This window comes from Grampus griseus (genome assembly GCF_964374135.1).
Source record: "Grampus griseus genome assembly, chromosome: 5".
In the NCBI taxonomy this organism is placed as follows: domain Eukaryota; kingdom Metazoa; phylum Chordata; class Mammalia; order Artiodactyla; family Delphinidae; genus Grampus; species Grampus griseus.
The window spans coordinates 17920198-17936004 of NC_138998.1; the positions used below are offsets into that span (position 1 = coordinate 17920198).

General features: G+C 42.7%; 1 long non-coding RNA gene across 1 annotated transcript in view; it reads left to right on the plus strand.

Annotated features, from left to right (window-relative positions):
* The first annotated feature begins 6170 nt into the window (after positions 1 to 6170).
* Positions 6171 to 15807, plus strand: part of LOC309822959 — a 37537-nt gene continuing 27900 nt past the window's right edge. The window contains exon 1 of the long non-coding RNA XR_014296789.1: positions 6171 to 6383. This is a non-coding gene — a long non-coding RNA (uncharacterized lncRNA). The remainder of the gene's footprint in view (positions 6384 to 15807) is intronic.

Sequence of the window (15807 nt, forward strand, 5' to 3'; positions counted from 1 at the left end):
CGGCCACGCACTTCCTGAACTTCATTTCCAATGACCTTTCCCTAGACTCAAGCTCACCCATCCCTGCCCACACATCTTTTTTTTTTTTTTTTTTTTTTCCACTGTACGGACGCGCGGGCTCTGTGGCCATGGCTCACGGGCCCAGCCGCTCCGCGGCACGTGGGATCTTCCCGGACCGGGGCACGAACCCGTGTCTCCTGCATCGGCAGGCGGACTCGCAACCACTGCACCACCAGGGAAGCCCCCACAAATCTTTTAAAATCAGTAATTCAAGCATCCCATCTCCCGCCCTCAGCCTCCTCTCCTTCCAGTGCCTTTGCTTGAATGCTTTGTTGACCTCACCTGCCTTTCTCCTTCTCTCCTTCTTTTGCTCCTCCTGAGACAATGAATGCCCCTCCCTCAAGGTCAGGGAATAAAAAATGCACATGTTTCCCATCTCCAAACACTCTTTCTGTCACTGCTGTTTGAATTTCCCCATTTTCCTCAAATCTCTGCCACTCTAATATGATGGAAGGAGTCCCTTCTGCTTGCAAAGGCAAATCTCTAATTGCATCCAGGTCCCTCCCTCCACCCCTTTTCTCAGAAATTTCACGTTACTCAGTATCTGCCCTTATTTTTTTCTACTCTTTCAATCTTATTCTCAAACCTGGATCCTTCCTGTCATCTGTTAAACATGTACCAATCACTCCTGACCGAAGTCTTCCCCGTAAGAAGATACATGCAGGCACTGTTCTATTCCCACCCTTCTTGCTCATTCTTCCCACAGGAGTTGTCCACGTTTCCTCTCTTGGTGGGTTCATCATTTGTTCCTTAGCCCTTCTGGTCTGGTTTCTGTCCCCCACACTAATGCTTCCTATGAACTCGGCTCCATGTATTTAAACCCTGTGGCTACTCTTCAGTCCTCATTGTTATTGAATCCTTAGAAGCATTTCACACCCTTGACCACTCCCTTCCTCTCCTCCTTCCTTACTATCTCCACCAGTTAATCCCCCCTAGAAGATAAACTTCATGAAAACACAGGCCTTGTCTGTTTTGTACCTGCTGTATCTACATCCTAGAACAGTTTGGGCACATAGTAGGTGCTCATTTAATATTTATTCAATGAACAAATGAATCGATTGCATAAACTGTCATCTCATTATAGTACAGGAAGGAAAGTACAACTAGAAAAGAACATATTATGGGGAGTGGGGTCTACCCTCATATTAGGTCTGGAAGTCTTCTGGTTTCCATGAAGCCACACTCTCACACTCTCTACCTCTCCTACCTCCCTTCCCAATCTCCTCTGCCAGATGCATTCCCCTTCTCTCACCCTGATGTTGTGTCATTCTTCAGGAATTGTTCCTAGACCCTATTTTCTTCTCACCTTACATCCCCTCCCCATGTAACATCAGCAGTGTCATTTACCATCTTCATACCCATACCACCTTCACTTAGATGTCCTCAGCCTGGTCCTCTCTTCTGAGCTCCAGACCAGTATATCCAGTATATCCCTTCCTGCTCAACATCTCCACCTGTGTGAACTATAAGTGCCTCAAATGCAACATGTCCAGAATTAAGCAGACAAACTAGTGTTTCCCCATATCTGCTTATTTTCCATTGCTCTGTCTCAGCAAGGGACATCACCTTCTGCCTAGTTACTCATTCTTCCTTCTCCCTTAATTCTCCTCCCCAGAATCAAAGATAATGATTTTAGACATTGTTATAATAAATGGTATTCTGTCTCTCTTAGGCCCCTCCTTCTTTTTTCCCCTTATCTACTAGATGCAGGTAAATCCCAGTTATAGTACACACACACAACTTTTCTTTACAAACTTGCTTTATCTGGAGTTATTAAGTGTCTCTTTTTCTGTTTGTTCATTTCATTTGTTTACTAGCTAGATCTTCCCTCACCTCTTCCCATACCTCAGATAGCTCTGTAAGACATTTCTCGGTTCAATGCCCCACTTTGTTGAACTTGATCCACAGTGCATCCAATCGATTTTCCTCCCAGGGATATTTCTTTCAGAGTCCTCTCTTCTCTCTTTCTCTTCTCTCCCTGTTCCCCTGTTTCCTGGACCCCATGTCTTCTTCTTTTCTTGGTTGACTCTCTCATTCTAATGAAGCATTTCCTTTAGTAGCTTCTGAGAAGCATCAAAAGTAAATTTTTGAGACAACATGTCTGAAATGTCCTTAGCTTATCCTCATATTAAGACACTAATTTGCGTGAGTATAGAATTCCAGGTTGACGATAATTTTCCATCAAAATTTTGAACTTGTTTTATTGTCCTTTATTTTTAAATGCTGTGGTTGAGACATCTGATGTCATTCTGACCTCCAATTCTTATACGTGACATGCTTTCTCTCTGGAAGATTTAGAGTGCCTCTGTTTAGCATTGGAGACCCTTAATTTTGTGATGGGCTTTGATACACAGCTCTTTTTCATTCATTCCTTAGACCTTTACAATCTGAAAACTCATGTCCTTCAGTTCTGATAAGTTTTCTTATATTATTATTAGTTTTTAATATATCATTTCCTTTCCAGTATTTTCTTTTTCTATTCTCTCTTTCTGGATTTAAAGTTTTATTCTGTTTTTTTGTATCATCTCTTTATCCTCTAACTTTTGGCTTCATATTTAATTTTGATTTTTCCCTTTCATACCAGAGGCTTTCCTTAAAGGGCTGTCATCCTTGGATATGGTAATTCAGCTTAAGCTACACTGTGTGTTTGAATGAAGCTTGTTGGTTGGTGGGCTTCATTGTGGGGCAATTGTATGGCCATCTGGCTTTTTCACAGCGACCCTAAAATGTCAGTTTCTGGATGTCTTTATTCTGTGGTGGTTCAGTTTCTCCAGAGAAGATCCTCTGATCTTCAGCTTGCTGGGAACTTCCACGGTCTCACTTTTCAGTTAGCTGACTTTCACTTAATCCCTCACTTTCCCCAAATCTGCGTCTTGGTTCCTGAATCCTTCTGGTTCAATTTCTTCATAGGCTCTTTCTCATGGACCTCTGAGCTGGACGGAGTGATACTATGTAAAGAGCATTAAAATGAATTTATCTAGGCAGAAATTTTGGAATCTGACCTTTCTTAGGTACTGACACTATCTCCTCAGAGAGAGATGGCTGTGAATGGCTGGATACTTGCAGGATTTCATGGATATCTTGTCCTTCCATTGCCTCCAGGTTTAGAGTCTCTTTACTAATTCCTGTGTTCCTTTTGCCCATAGTATTTTATGTCTGAAAGGAATCCAGCCCTATTGGTATGTAAAATTTTGGTATAACTCTTAGACAATTATTTATGTGTGTCAGACCTGTGCAGTGGGGCTCAGACAAACCTCCATTTTGTGCATTGTTGGGGTGATGGCAGGTGGAGAAGTGGAAAGAGGTTGGTGAAGAAAATGTAATGTTTGACTGAAAACATCTTTGTGGGACTGTCCCTTTGACCAATGTTTCTTTCCTGGTTTCCTAGAGCAAATCTACTGAGTAGTCATAGCCCATTTTAAAAGTCACTGGAGGGTTTCCCTGGTGGCGCAGTGGTTGAGAGTCCACCTGCCGATGCAGGGGACACGGCTTCGTGCCCCGGTCCGGGAAGATCCCACATGCCGCGGAGCAGCTTGGCCCCGTGAGCCATGGCCGCTAGAGCCTGCGCGTCCGGAGCCTGTGCTCCGCAACGGGAGAGGCCACAACAGTGAGAGGCCTGCGTACCGCAAAAAAAAAAAAAAAAAAGTCACTGGATTTTGAAAGTTGTCACTAATTCTGGCAACAAAAAAAGCTTGGTATTTCACTAAAAGGACTTCAAAATCATCCCAAAAGAAGATTTTTGACGGGGTGTGGGAAATGGAGCTGATGACTCTTTTCACACATGAAATGAAACCATTAACAGTGTGCTATCCATTATAATGCACATAAGTGACTTTAAATTTTTATGAGCCTCATTAAAAAGGATTAAAAGAAACAGGTGAAACTAATTTTAATAATATACTTTATCTAATTCACTCTTTCCAAAACATTATCACTTCAACTTGTAATCGATATAAAACATCATTGAGTTATGCAACATTTTCAGGTGTGTCCTGAGTCTTTGAAACCCGGTGTGTATTGTATTCCTCCAGCACATGGCAGCTGGGACTTAGTCACATTTCAAGTCCTTAATGTGGCCACTGGTCACTGTATGGGACAGCACCGCTCTTAAATCATTCATTACCAATGGGAGGCAATGGGTTGTGACTATAATCTGTAAGCTTCCAGTGAAAAATTGCTGCATCGGAACCATTCAAATGTAAAGCAGGTGTGTCTGTCAACAAGCATTGCTCCGTTGAGCTGAGAAAATTCTGGGCCTGCTGAACATAAGGTCTTGGGAGCCACTGAATGGAAACAGGCTTTCTGTCTGGAGGACCAGCTCCCATTAGCTTAGGAAGTCCTGGGCATTTTCCTTTCCTGAGGCGTCCAGTATTTTTCCTCAGTTTACAAATTAAGACTTTCATTTTCCCATTTTTCCAGCGTGTCCTGTGTAGCAACTAAGGTATATTTTATGAGTCTCTTGGGAATTTCTGGAATTCAGCTGGAATTCCATCAATGTGTGCTAATGAGCAAAGCAGAACAGACTCCATCTTCTGTCTGGGGTGGATGGGCCTGAACCCAGTGACAATTAATTTCTGCATTAATTGAACAAGCGTGAATGCAAATAATATGCTCCTTTGCTTCACAATATATTAAGCTTCTGGGGATCCCAAATGTATTATCAGGATGATCTAATTCATTCGCACTCTTCAGACCGGCTGTTTGGGTTGGTAAATACCCCATTTTATCTGTCTGCTTCATTCCATGAGCTATTGTTTATTGCTCCTAAGAGAGACAAGGCTGGGGGAGGAGAGTGGGGTTACCCCCTTTCTAGACCAGCTGGGCCCTCCTGTCCCAGGTTCTAAGACTACCTTTGCTGCTCCGCCCTCCATGCTTCTCACACACAGGACTGAGAGACGTTCATGGAGACGGAAGGGCACACAGAAACCCCTGTTTGACTTTCAGAGGATCAGCAGGGTTTTTTGCTTTTGTTTTGTTTTGTTTTTTCTGTCTGCGTGAAAGATGGTACCTTGACATTTTCCAGTGCTGGCCAACTCGTCAGACAAACAGCCTGCTTGTTGTCAAATCGCCAACTCAGGCCAAGGCACCTCCTGCCCCTGGTGTGCCTGACTGCCAGCAGTCCTCCGCAACAAGCCGCTCGCACTTCTAAAAAGGTGACATTTTAGCAGTCTGTTTATAAAACGGCCAAAGGAATATTTATCTTGAGGTGCAAACAAAAGAGGCACTGGAGAGAAATGTTTTTCGCCAGGTTTTCCAGAACCCTGAAACCTGCCTCCCAGCCTCCCGGACACCTCTTGTTTCCCCGAGCAGCCCCACAAATATCAGAAGAACACAATTCAGCAGAACCGTGGCCCTGGAAGGCGCACACACGCTGTGTGAACACTCAGGCCGGGCAGTCTGTGATGGTTAGACGTGTCAGAATCTGCCACGACTGTGTCCAAGGGATTATTAAAAGAATATGCTGAGGGGAAATTTTTCTGATTACAGCAAGAGTCCAAAAGGTTAAGGAATTGCTGAGTTAAAATATCCCTGACTGACTGGAGTTGCCCCTGGCATTGTATTACATTTTGACAGGCCGCCCATGTTGGAAAACAAACAGACACTTCCTTCAACAAGATGGTGATAAATCAATTATTCTACAGGAACAGCGGCCACTGGAGCATAGATTTAAGAGTATTATGCAGTTTTCTCTAGTGACTTATCCAGCTTGCTGTCTGCGAACTTGTTTGAACCTCTTTGGGGAAACAGCAGAATCAGAAGTTAATGTCCTGAAAAGAAGCTACCATCAGAACATTACTCATTAACTGAGAAAACCTGAAAATAACCAGAAAGATCTGGCTGCAGTCATTGATGCCAGACCAATATGGAGCCGCCGTCTCTTTCCTCCAGAGGTCACCAGCCAGGCCATCCACGACGCACTTGGAAAACCAGGGAAATAAACTCTGATGGACCACCTAGCCTGTGTTACGCTGTTCAAGCTCAGAAGGGTGCAGAGTTCCAACGGGTTCCCAGCACCACAGGATTCCCCCAACACTAACCTCAGTCAGATGTTTACGGCCAAGGTACAATCCACCTCAGATCCAAACAGCTCTGGCTGGACTAGACGCCTCTCTCTCCCTCCTCTCTCTCTTCTCTCCACTTTTGCTCTTTCCCTCTCTCTCAACCAGCAAATGGAAATGGAGATTTAAGGAGTGGGGGCAGAGACGGGAGTCAGACGAATTTCACGGTGTCCTGGGCAAGGAGAAAGACAAACCCCTTTGCCCCTAATAATTAAGAGGAGGAACCACTTTCTGGCTGGAGCAGCAGGTGTGCAAGGGACTGAGGTAAGTCCCATACTGACATATTTGTTTACCTGACTCCTTCTTTCCTGGGCTGTGGGCACCTTGAAGGCAAGATCTATGTCTTAAGGTCTTCCTTTAAAACAATGTGTATTTTCTTCTAACTATGGAAGAAATCCATGCTCATTATAGAAAAACTGAAAAATACAAAAAGATATTTTTATATAGCTTTAGAATAGTATTTGGAACATAACAGGCACTCAATAAAATTGTGTGGGAAGAAAGGAAGGAAAGGAGAAGTCAAGGATTCAGATAACTGTGACGTCAATCTCCTCATTAAAGTGTACATAATTCAGCAGTGGTCACGTGGGGCACTGAGTCAGGAAGTGCTAAAGCCCAGAGCTGTTCAGGGTGGCGCTCAGGCTCACAAGCTGCCTGTGGCTCTCGCTGCCACGCCTGTCTTTGGTCTCAGGAGTTTATCAGGAGGTATAAAGTGAATTTATTGGATTGCGAGGAACTGAGATTACTTAGCTTGGAGAGGAGAAGCCTTGGGAACCACTTAAGAATTACTATGGCACTATTATCTCTATTATAAAAAGTAGTAAAGTTTATTAGAGACAAATTGGAAAGTATAAATAAATCCCTTGGAGTTGCAAGCCTGTTGACAGTTTGGCACGTTCTCCCCAAGCATGTTTTCTAGACATACGTTTTTGTCATTCGTTCTTTTTCCATCTTTGGGATCATGCTCAATCCGTGAAGGGTCACGAGCCGTCATTGGTGATGAAACCCATGTGGTGGGCCTAACTAAGAACTGGAAAAGACCCAATGGAAGCTCATATAAAATACCAAAATGCATGACACCCAGCATTGGCAAGCGTTGCTTCCTGCAGCTGTTGTGTTAGTAATAAAAGTATGTATAAGATGTCCTGGGTCAAGAGACAAAATGAACTGTGTGGAGAAAGAGGGTTGCCTGTCATTCCAGTAAACAACAAAAGTTGGTTGCCATCAAGCCATCCACTACGGCACTACCTCCAACCACGGTGGGTGTGCCCTGCCGGGAGTTCAGGACTCAAGATGGAGGAAAAAGAGGATACTGACCCTAGATAGTTAAGATGCATATCAAAGGAATAGTTTCAATGAGCTCAGTCTCTTTCATCTTCCCATAGGTAGAAAAGCACTAAAATCATTAACTTGAGATGTCTGTGTTTTGTGATTATCAGGGATCTTTTGATGTTCCACTACTGTTCTCCCCTCCCACTCCCACCCCCACGCAAAACCTCCTATATATCCCGGCTCCTCCCTTACCTCTTTGGAACAGTTCCTCAGAGCCATCTGAGAGGCTGCCTCCCCAATTACTGTCCTCAGTAAGGTCCCTCAATAAAACATAGCTAGCCACTTTTCGATTGGGCATTTTTTTTTTCAGTTAACTGTTTACTCTGGGTTGTGGTCAAAAGGTTTAAAAAATACTGTACGATATTTCTTTCTGCATGTTCCACCGACCAATTTAATAGAGAAGTGGTTATATGCCATTGCATTGTTAGTGGAGACATCATTGTAATTAGTAGTCTAATATGCCAACAAGTGGATGTACTATAACTTACCTAATCTTCTCCTACTGTTGGGCATTTAGGTCACTTCATTATTATAAAATATATAGAAATTTTAAATATTTCTGCATAGTTGTTTTGTACTTTTAAGATTAGATTCTCCCAAATAAAATGATTATATTAAAGGATATGACATAGGAAATGCTCAGAGAGCTCCATGCTTAACGCCAGAGGCACAGACACTATTTTGATAAGTTATTCTTCCCCCATCCCCAGCCCACACTTTCAAAGACTCCTATGGGAGTTGAAGTGCAGCTGGCAACGTGCACTTCGGATTTTCTTATTGAGAAAAGTTATCAAGAAGTAAACGTAAGTCAAGCATAGCCTATTGAAGCTTTGTTTCTGTTAAGCCATCCATCTCTCCCGACCTAGGACAAATACTTCCCAAGTGAGGGTTGTATGCCATTAAGATAACCTTATTTGATGGATATACATGCCATTAGACGACCTCAGATCAATACGGATATCACTCCTTTACCGTTTCTCTCCCAATCCTCAAGTCTCTGTCAGGTGCTAGTATATCTTTAAACACTTGCTTTCCCCCCTGTATTAGGATGTGATTGGTTGCTAAAAACAGAAAACCCAACTCAGGATGTTCTCAAGGACTGAAATAGCCTAGAGGGCAGGAGGGAGGAGTCCTGGCTGGTCTGCTGAGCTGGATCTGGGGCCTCTAGTATCTGGCCTCACTCTCGGGCTGGCAGCAGCCCTTCCCATGGCTGAGGCTGCTCCAGGGAGGGCATTTGTACTCAACACTGGCCCCAGTCAGCATCTAGAGGAAGAGATGCATTATCTTTCAGGGTCTCTCAAAAGAGAGAAAAACATTTTTTTTCCCAAAAGCCTCCAGGAAATTTCCTCATGTTTCATCAGGACATACTGGCTCACACTGCCTTTTCTGAACAATCCTAATGGCCAAGAGTAGCCCTAAGCCTTAGACTTAGGTCTGAGGCAAGGGGTCAGTGTGCTAGGTGACTAAACAAGACTCTCCAATCCCTTGTTAACAGAGAGCAGTCCTCTGTCTGGATACCTTTAGGCAAACAACAGTGTCTGGCTTACTTTGAATAATACAAGGGTGTTTGTTTTTGCTTTTCTTTTTTCTCCCCCATTGCCTTCTCTTGATGGCAAATACTACTGATTTCTTATTTACAGTTGTAATAAAAATTTTTGTTTTTAATTATCATTCGGTTTTTAAATGTAGTTTAGGAGATGTGGATGCCTATCTGGAGCACGGAGTCAAAAGTACCTCTCTGAGTGGGGGATGGGAATGTCCGTGGCTCAGTCACTGCGGGAGAACGGGCCAGGGTTGCTGGGGCCATGCTTAGATCTCGTGATGTTTCGGCAGCTCCAGACTAGAAGTGGAGGCAGCTTCTCGCGAGAGCCAGTGCTGAGGGCTCTGTGCGGCCCCGTGCGTGTTGGTGAATGTGAGCGTGGGGAGGCAGCCGCTGCCATTTCGGAGAGCTTTCTGCTGCTGTATCCTGAGCTGCCGAAGCAGCCGTCCTGAACTCCCCTGCGGGCTCCTCTGATCCCATTGTTTCTTGGAGATTCACTGGGGCCTGTCCGCTCAAAATTTGGGGTGGGCGGTTCCACGGCCTGGGGCCTAGAGCCCGAACAGTAGCAACAGCCAGTGGCCGCCCTCCTCTTTCTGAGTACAAGCACCGCAGGGACCCAAAAGCCTGCCCAGGTATGTAGAGAAAATGGCAGACGATATTGATTTTGAAACAATGCTTGAGGCTTGTCAGAAGAAGACTTGCCTAACAATATCTCACCTCTACTCTCGTGAATTCACCTTTGATGCCAGTGTGAACTGTCAGAAAGATGAGAACAAGTTGAGCAGTGCTAACGGCCATGAAGAACATAGCCCAAAAGTACTTTGCGTTAAAATTTAGATCTTCTTACATGGAAGAGGTCAAATCCAGTTATAGCAAAATACCTTTACATTAGAGGCCATATAACCAAAAAGTCCACACGTTACCGGAAAGGGGGGACCTGCTTCTAGGGCCCAAGAGTGGTCTCTTTAACTCTTGGAAGTGAATTGCCCGAGGAGACACACATACTGACAAAGCGAAAGACTTTATTGGAAAGAGGTGCTCGAGGTTAGAGCAGCAGGGTAAGGGAACCCAGGAGAACTGCTCTGCCCCGTGGCTCGCAGTCTCAGGTTTTATGGTAAGGGAGTTAGCTTCCAGGCTGTCTCTGGCCAGTCATCTTGCTTGTGCCCATATTTGGTTTAACTCACGGTCCTTCCTGGTGGCGCCTGGGCAGCTCTCAGCCAAGATGGATTCCAGGGTGAGGGTTTCTGGGAGGTTGGGCTGGTGTCTCCTCCCTCCTTTTGACCCCTCCCGAATTCTCCCAGTTAGTTTTCCGAGGCAGCACCGTGTTCCTTATCGGGACCTCCTGTTGTGAGACAACAGGTGCAAGCAGTTATTACTGTGCCTGGCCAAGGTGGGTGGTTTCCGTCAATGGTCCCCTAAAACAAAGGCCCAGCCCAGTGGACTACTTACTTCAATGATGTTCAGTACAAAATTCCACTGCCACTAAAGACTTTGGAAAGTCCCTTTTAAGTTGCAACAGAACTTGTCTATTCGTGTGGATTTTGATGACATTTCTTTAGTTAACTTATTAAATGTTTATGGAGCTTCAAAAAAAATAAAATGTGATTTAATTTAGAGAAAAAGTTGAATTCAAGACTAGGACACGTGATAGATCCATGAATGTGGTAAAAATTATGAAGGTGATAAGAAAATGAGAACTTTGAGGAACATCATCAAGCTATTACTTCCAGGCTAACAGATGTTTGGGCCTTCTAAATAAAGAAAGTTAGATGTAACAGGCATTATCAGATCAGCTTCTCAGTTCCTATGGTTGTAGCCTGATGGGTTCTCAACCCCAGCTGGATGGCTTAGTCTTTGCGGGCTGCTGTAACAAAATACCACAGACCAGGTGGCTTACAAACAACAGATATTTATTTCTCACAGTTCTGGAGGCTGGCAGTCTGAGATGAAGGTTGGGTGAGGACTCTCTTCCAGATTGCAGACTTCTCTCTGTATACTTATGTGGTGGAAAGGGCAGGGCAGCTGTCTCGGGCCTCAGTTATAAGGGCATTAATCTCATCCATGAGAACTTTGCATTCTCACCTACTCACCTCCCAAAGGTCCCACCTCCTAATACCATCACATTGGACATTAGGATTTCAGCATATGTATTTGAGGGGGACAAAATATTTAGACCATGGCACTGGATTAGAATCATATAGGAGTTTTGATAAAGCAAATTTCTGGGCTCCACACTCCAAAGATTACAGAGGGTCTCTATTGGGGTCTGAGTATCTGTATTTTTTTTAAAGCCTCACAGACTATTTTAATGTACAGCCAAAGTAAGGACAACTGATGAGAACTTTGGTGAATCCTTTTGAAACTGGAAGTTTAAGGGCAACATGAATTTGGTTTGGTTTGGTTTGGTCTGCTGTCTCCATCCCAGTAATGTCATGTTTGTATCCACTATTAATCCAGTCAGAAGGAGCATAAAGATGTGCACTGTCGGCCAGAGAGCAAAGGGGACAAAAGCTTTTCTAGAGATGATAAAACTCATTTTGAAAATACTGCTTCCCAATTAGGGTTCTCACAATAAATTTGCAAGGATAGTTATAAATGCAGGAAGATATTAATGTTAGTTTGTGATGTTTTCAATGTGTGCTTTGGAAAAAAGTGTACATTAAAGCTTGGAGTGGGCTTCCCTGGTGGCGCAGTGGTTGAGAGTCCACCTGCCGGTGCAGGGGACGCGGGTTCGTGCCCCGGTCCGGGAAGATCCCACATGCCGCGGAGCGGCTGGGCTCCGGCTGTGAGCCATGGCCGCTGAGCCTGCGCGTCCGGAGCCTGTGCTCCGCAACGGGAGACCACGACAGTGAGAGGCCCGCGTACCGCAAAAAAAGCTTGGAGTATTTGAAAGTGTTTTTAAAAAAATCAGTGTCCCTTTTGTTATTATTTTCTGGTGATATAAAATATTAACCTAAGGGTGTTCAGCTTCAAACTTCAGGTGTTTATCTGCTCCAGATTTTAGTTAGGTGTTTGAAGATGAGTGTTGTCCCTGAGAGGCCAGGGTTACTACGTTTTCAAAATGCACTCATTGTCAAATTTATTTGAAAGGCCATATATTTATACATGGGTGTTTTTCTGCTGCTTGTGGCATTTGCAAAATTAGGTACCTCACTCTTCACTAGTCAACAGTAAGATCAATGTAATTTAAGAGGTTACTAATCTTCTTCTTCCACACTTCCTCCCCATGAAATTACACTTGTACCTTTGGTCTTCCTTCTGTATCATGAGAGTGTTGACATTTTTAATCTAACTACCTTGTAGCATAAATGAATGTTAACGAAGGGGCTTTGAGTTCCTATGTAAGAGCTGTTTGAAAATGATTAAAGAAGACATTTTAGATGATAGAAACCGAACTTTATTTAACACTTCGTGAAGCAGACAGTGTTTTTTTTGTAGAACTGGAAAATGAGGCGGAAAGCAGGAAGCTTTTATAGGATAAAGAATAAAGAGCAAGTAAGAGAAAAACAGAAACTCTCTGATTGGCTGGTACCACACAGTCCACCACATAGTCTGTTGATGTCTGGGGTGAGAAGGCCCAGAGTTGGCTTTGTGTCTGGGGATTGGCTGACTGGATATATTACGTTTCTGGTTGAGTGGAGCATTTATAGGGACACGAAAGTTATCTGAGATTCCATTTTTCTGCTCATGTTTTTTTAATTCAAAATTCATTTATTCAACAAATATTTAAGCACCTATATGTGCCAACCTCGGGCACTGAGGTAACAAATGTGAATATGGAGACCACCCTTGGAGGTCTAAGTCAGGCTGGTAGGCAAGACCTTTGTCCCCAGCTAGAGAGTTCTTAGAAGAATGAGGCTGACATTCAGTCCCAGAAGGACTAAACTTCTATTGGAGATCGTAACAAGCAAGGAGACCTTAGGTTGGAAAGATAGAAGTCCTTCAGAGGGTGTCAGAGAAATTTGTCCCCTGGCATGCTTTCATGTATCTGGACTGCCTCTGACCCAGCAGGCAAAACCCTGTCTCACATTTTGTTTCCTCTCCTTGCCCCCCTGACCACCACTGTTCACGCCATCCGCTGGCCCACCTTGACCCACCTTGGCCTGGCCTCACTAAATTACCATCTGCACCTGACTGTCTGCCCTTCCTGGACCTCTGTTCCAGGAGCCCATACCCTTGGTGTGGTCCTCAAAATTTATATCTTTATTAGAAGCCGTTAACATTGAAATGTTATTTAATATTCCAGAATCATATCTGAATATCACTTTTTCACTCATAATACACATTGAAAAAAATTTTCACCAAAAAATTTTCTTTAAGAATTAAAAAACTGGAAGATCATTTATAACCTAGATCAGTTGTGTTCCTTGATGCAACCGTAAGTCCATGTTTGGTCTTATACCATGATACACACAAATACTTGGACATTGAAACTAACAAATAATATGACTGTAGAGCATCGAGTATTCCTACTGCAGAGGTACCAGAAGGATGTGTTATATGTATTAACATTTTTTTCAAGTTGTAAAGAAAGTATTTGAACTCAGCATCATTTGAAGTGTGATAGCACATAAACAGGATATTTAATTCCAGAGAAAAACCATGCATTGGCACCTAACTAGCCAAATGGTGGTGTGTGTTTAATAAACTGTTACTTATATTCCAGTTTTACTTTTTGACCCGTGTGCATTTAAATGCATGTCTTAACTAGATGTTTTTTAATACAATATTTATTTGCTACTCAGCAAAGACAATATCCCTTGAAACTCAGCATGGAAAGTGACAGAGAGGCTGAGAAGTGAGTAAGTTGTCAGTACTGATGACTTTATGGTTAGGTTTGTGGGCAGAGAAAAAAACAGGAGAAAGTCATGCAAAACAAACTATTACCTGTCAAATTCTTTCTTTCTTTTTTTAAAAAATTTAACATTAGAGATCAGAGCCCCCCCAAAATGAATTTTTTTTTCCTTTCTGCTTTAAAGCACTCTCCCCTAGTTGATGTTTAATGCTTACAGTGACCACAAGGGACACCTTTGTTTGCATCCATGTAAGCGGCCTTCATTTAAGTTTAATGTTACAGCCCTGGAGGGCAATTCATTTATTTAGTTGCCTCTGGTCAAAATGGTTCCTGGGCACTTTAGAGGAGTATTGATCATTCAGCCGCTAAATTATTTGCAGAAAGGTAGATGAAACCACTTTGTGCCTTTCATAAAAATCATTTCAATGACAGTTGAAAGAGTTTTTTTACACCTGCCAATGCTGCCTTTTATGTCTATGTTCTACTTTCTGCAGAGTTTATCTATCTTCACTCCATCATATATTTAAATAGCATAGGTCTCAGTGATTACGGTAAAACTCATGAGGAAATGTGGGACTTCCATGGGGGAAAATTTCAGTTGCTTTTTGAGGTAGTTATTAGAGCTGTTCCCAAATATTCCAGCCTCCCTCCTTCCCGACTCACCATAGGACTGTACTTCCCTGCAGTGGGAGGTTGGGAGTGGTCAGGAGACTTGCTCTGATGCACAGATGGATGTGGAAGTTGTGTGTGTCACTTCTAGACAGAAGGTTTAAAAGCCAGTGTGTGCCTTTATACATTCTCTCTCCCCACTGTCATCACAACCAGTCTCAATCCAGAGACTGGCTTACTTTTCAGCCTGAGTCCCAGACAGAGGACCATGAAAAGGCCCCTCTGACAAAGCTCCTGCTGACATTTGATAGACACGTGGCATAATTATAAACCTGAGCTGTTTCAAACTACCGAGATTTGGGGGCTGTTTGTTATGGGAGCATAACCCACACTCTCCTATTTCATCTTTGTTTTTTAAGTCTCAAAGAGAAACTATCTTGTAAGTGCCAATTAAAAGGCAATTTTGTTTCACAATAACCAAATGAGAGCATTAGCTCTTATCTAAATTGAGCAAATTAAATAAAGTTCTGTATTTACATAATGACCCAGTTGCTTCTCCCTATCAGTAATCTTTTCATTCTTAAATAGAAGGAGAAATCAGGGAAGATTTTGGGCCACAAACTGTATTGCCACTTTCATTTTGAAATTTTTTTCCATGCCATTTTATTACTAAAGAACACATGTCCCTGAGTAAGTCACTTCATTTTTCTAGACCTCAGTTTCCCTATTATGGAGAAGGAAGGTGTTGGAGGAGACTTACTGGATGATCCCTGAGGTATCTTGCGGCAGTAACATTCTGTGCTTAATGCACAGTTCACAGAAATCAATAGGAAAATTAAGTGGAAACTAGAACTCAGATCTTTCAGCTCTTCTTCTAGTTTCTGAAAAGTGTTATTAAAGCTTAAAATAATTTTGCTATGAGACTATATCCTTTTATGAGAGAGAGGCCTAAAGTGAAAGAAAGAGGATTTTCAAAGAAATAAAAATGTTGGAAATTTCTGGGGTTTTTTTTTAAATGTTTTATTTTTTGTTTGATTTTTTTTAGTGAATGTTTACATATAATCTACATCCAGAAAAATGCACAAGTCGTAAATGAAGAGCTTGGTGAATTTTCACAAAGTGAACATGCTCTTTTTCTTTTCATTGCAGTATAGTTAATTTACAATGTTGTGTTAATTTCAAGTATACAGCAAAGTGATTCAGTTACACATACATACATACCTACATATGTATGTATGTATTCTTTTCTATTATAGGTTACTGCAACATACTGAGTACAGTTCCCTGTGCTATACAGTAGGTTCTTGTTGTTTATCTATTTTATATATAGTATGTATCTGTTAATCCCAAAGTCCTAATTTATCCCCCACCACACACCTTTCCTCTTTGGTAACCATAAATTTGTTTTCGAA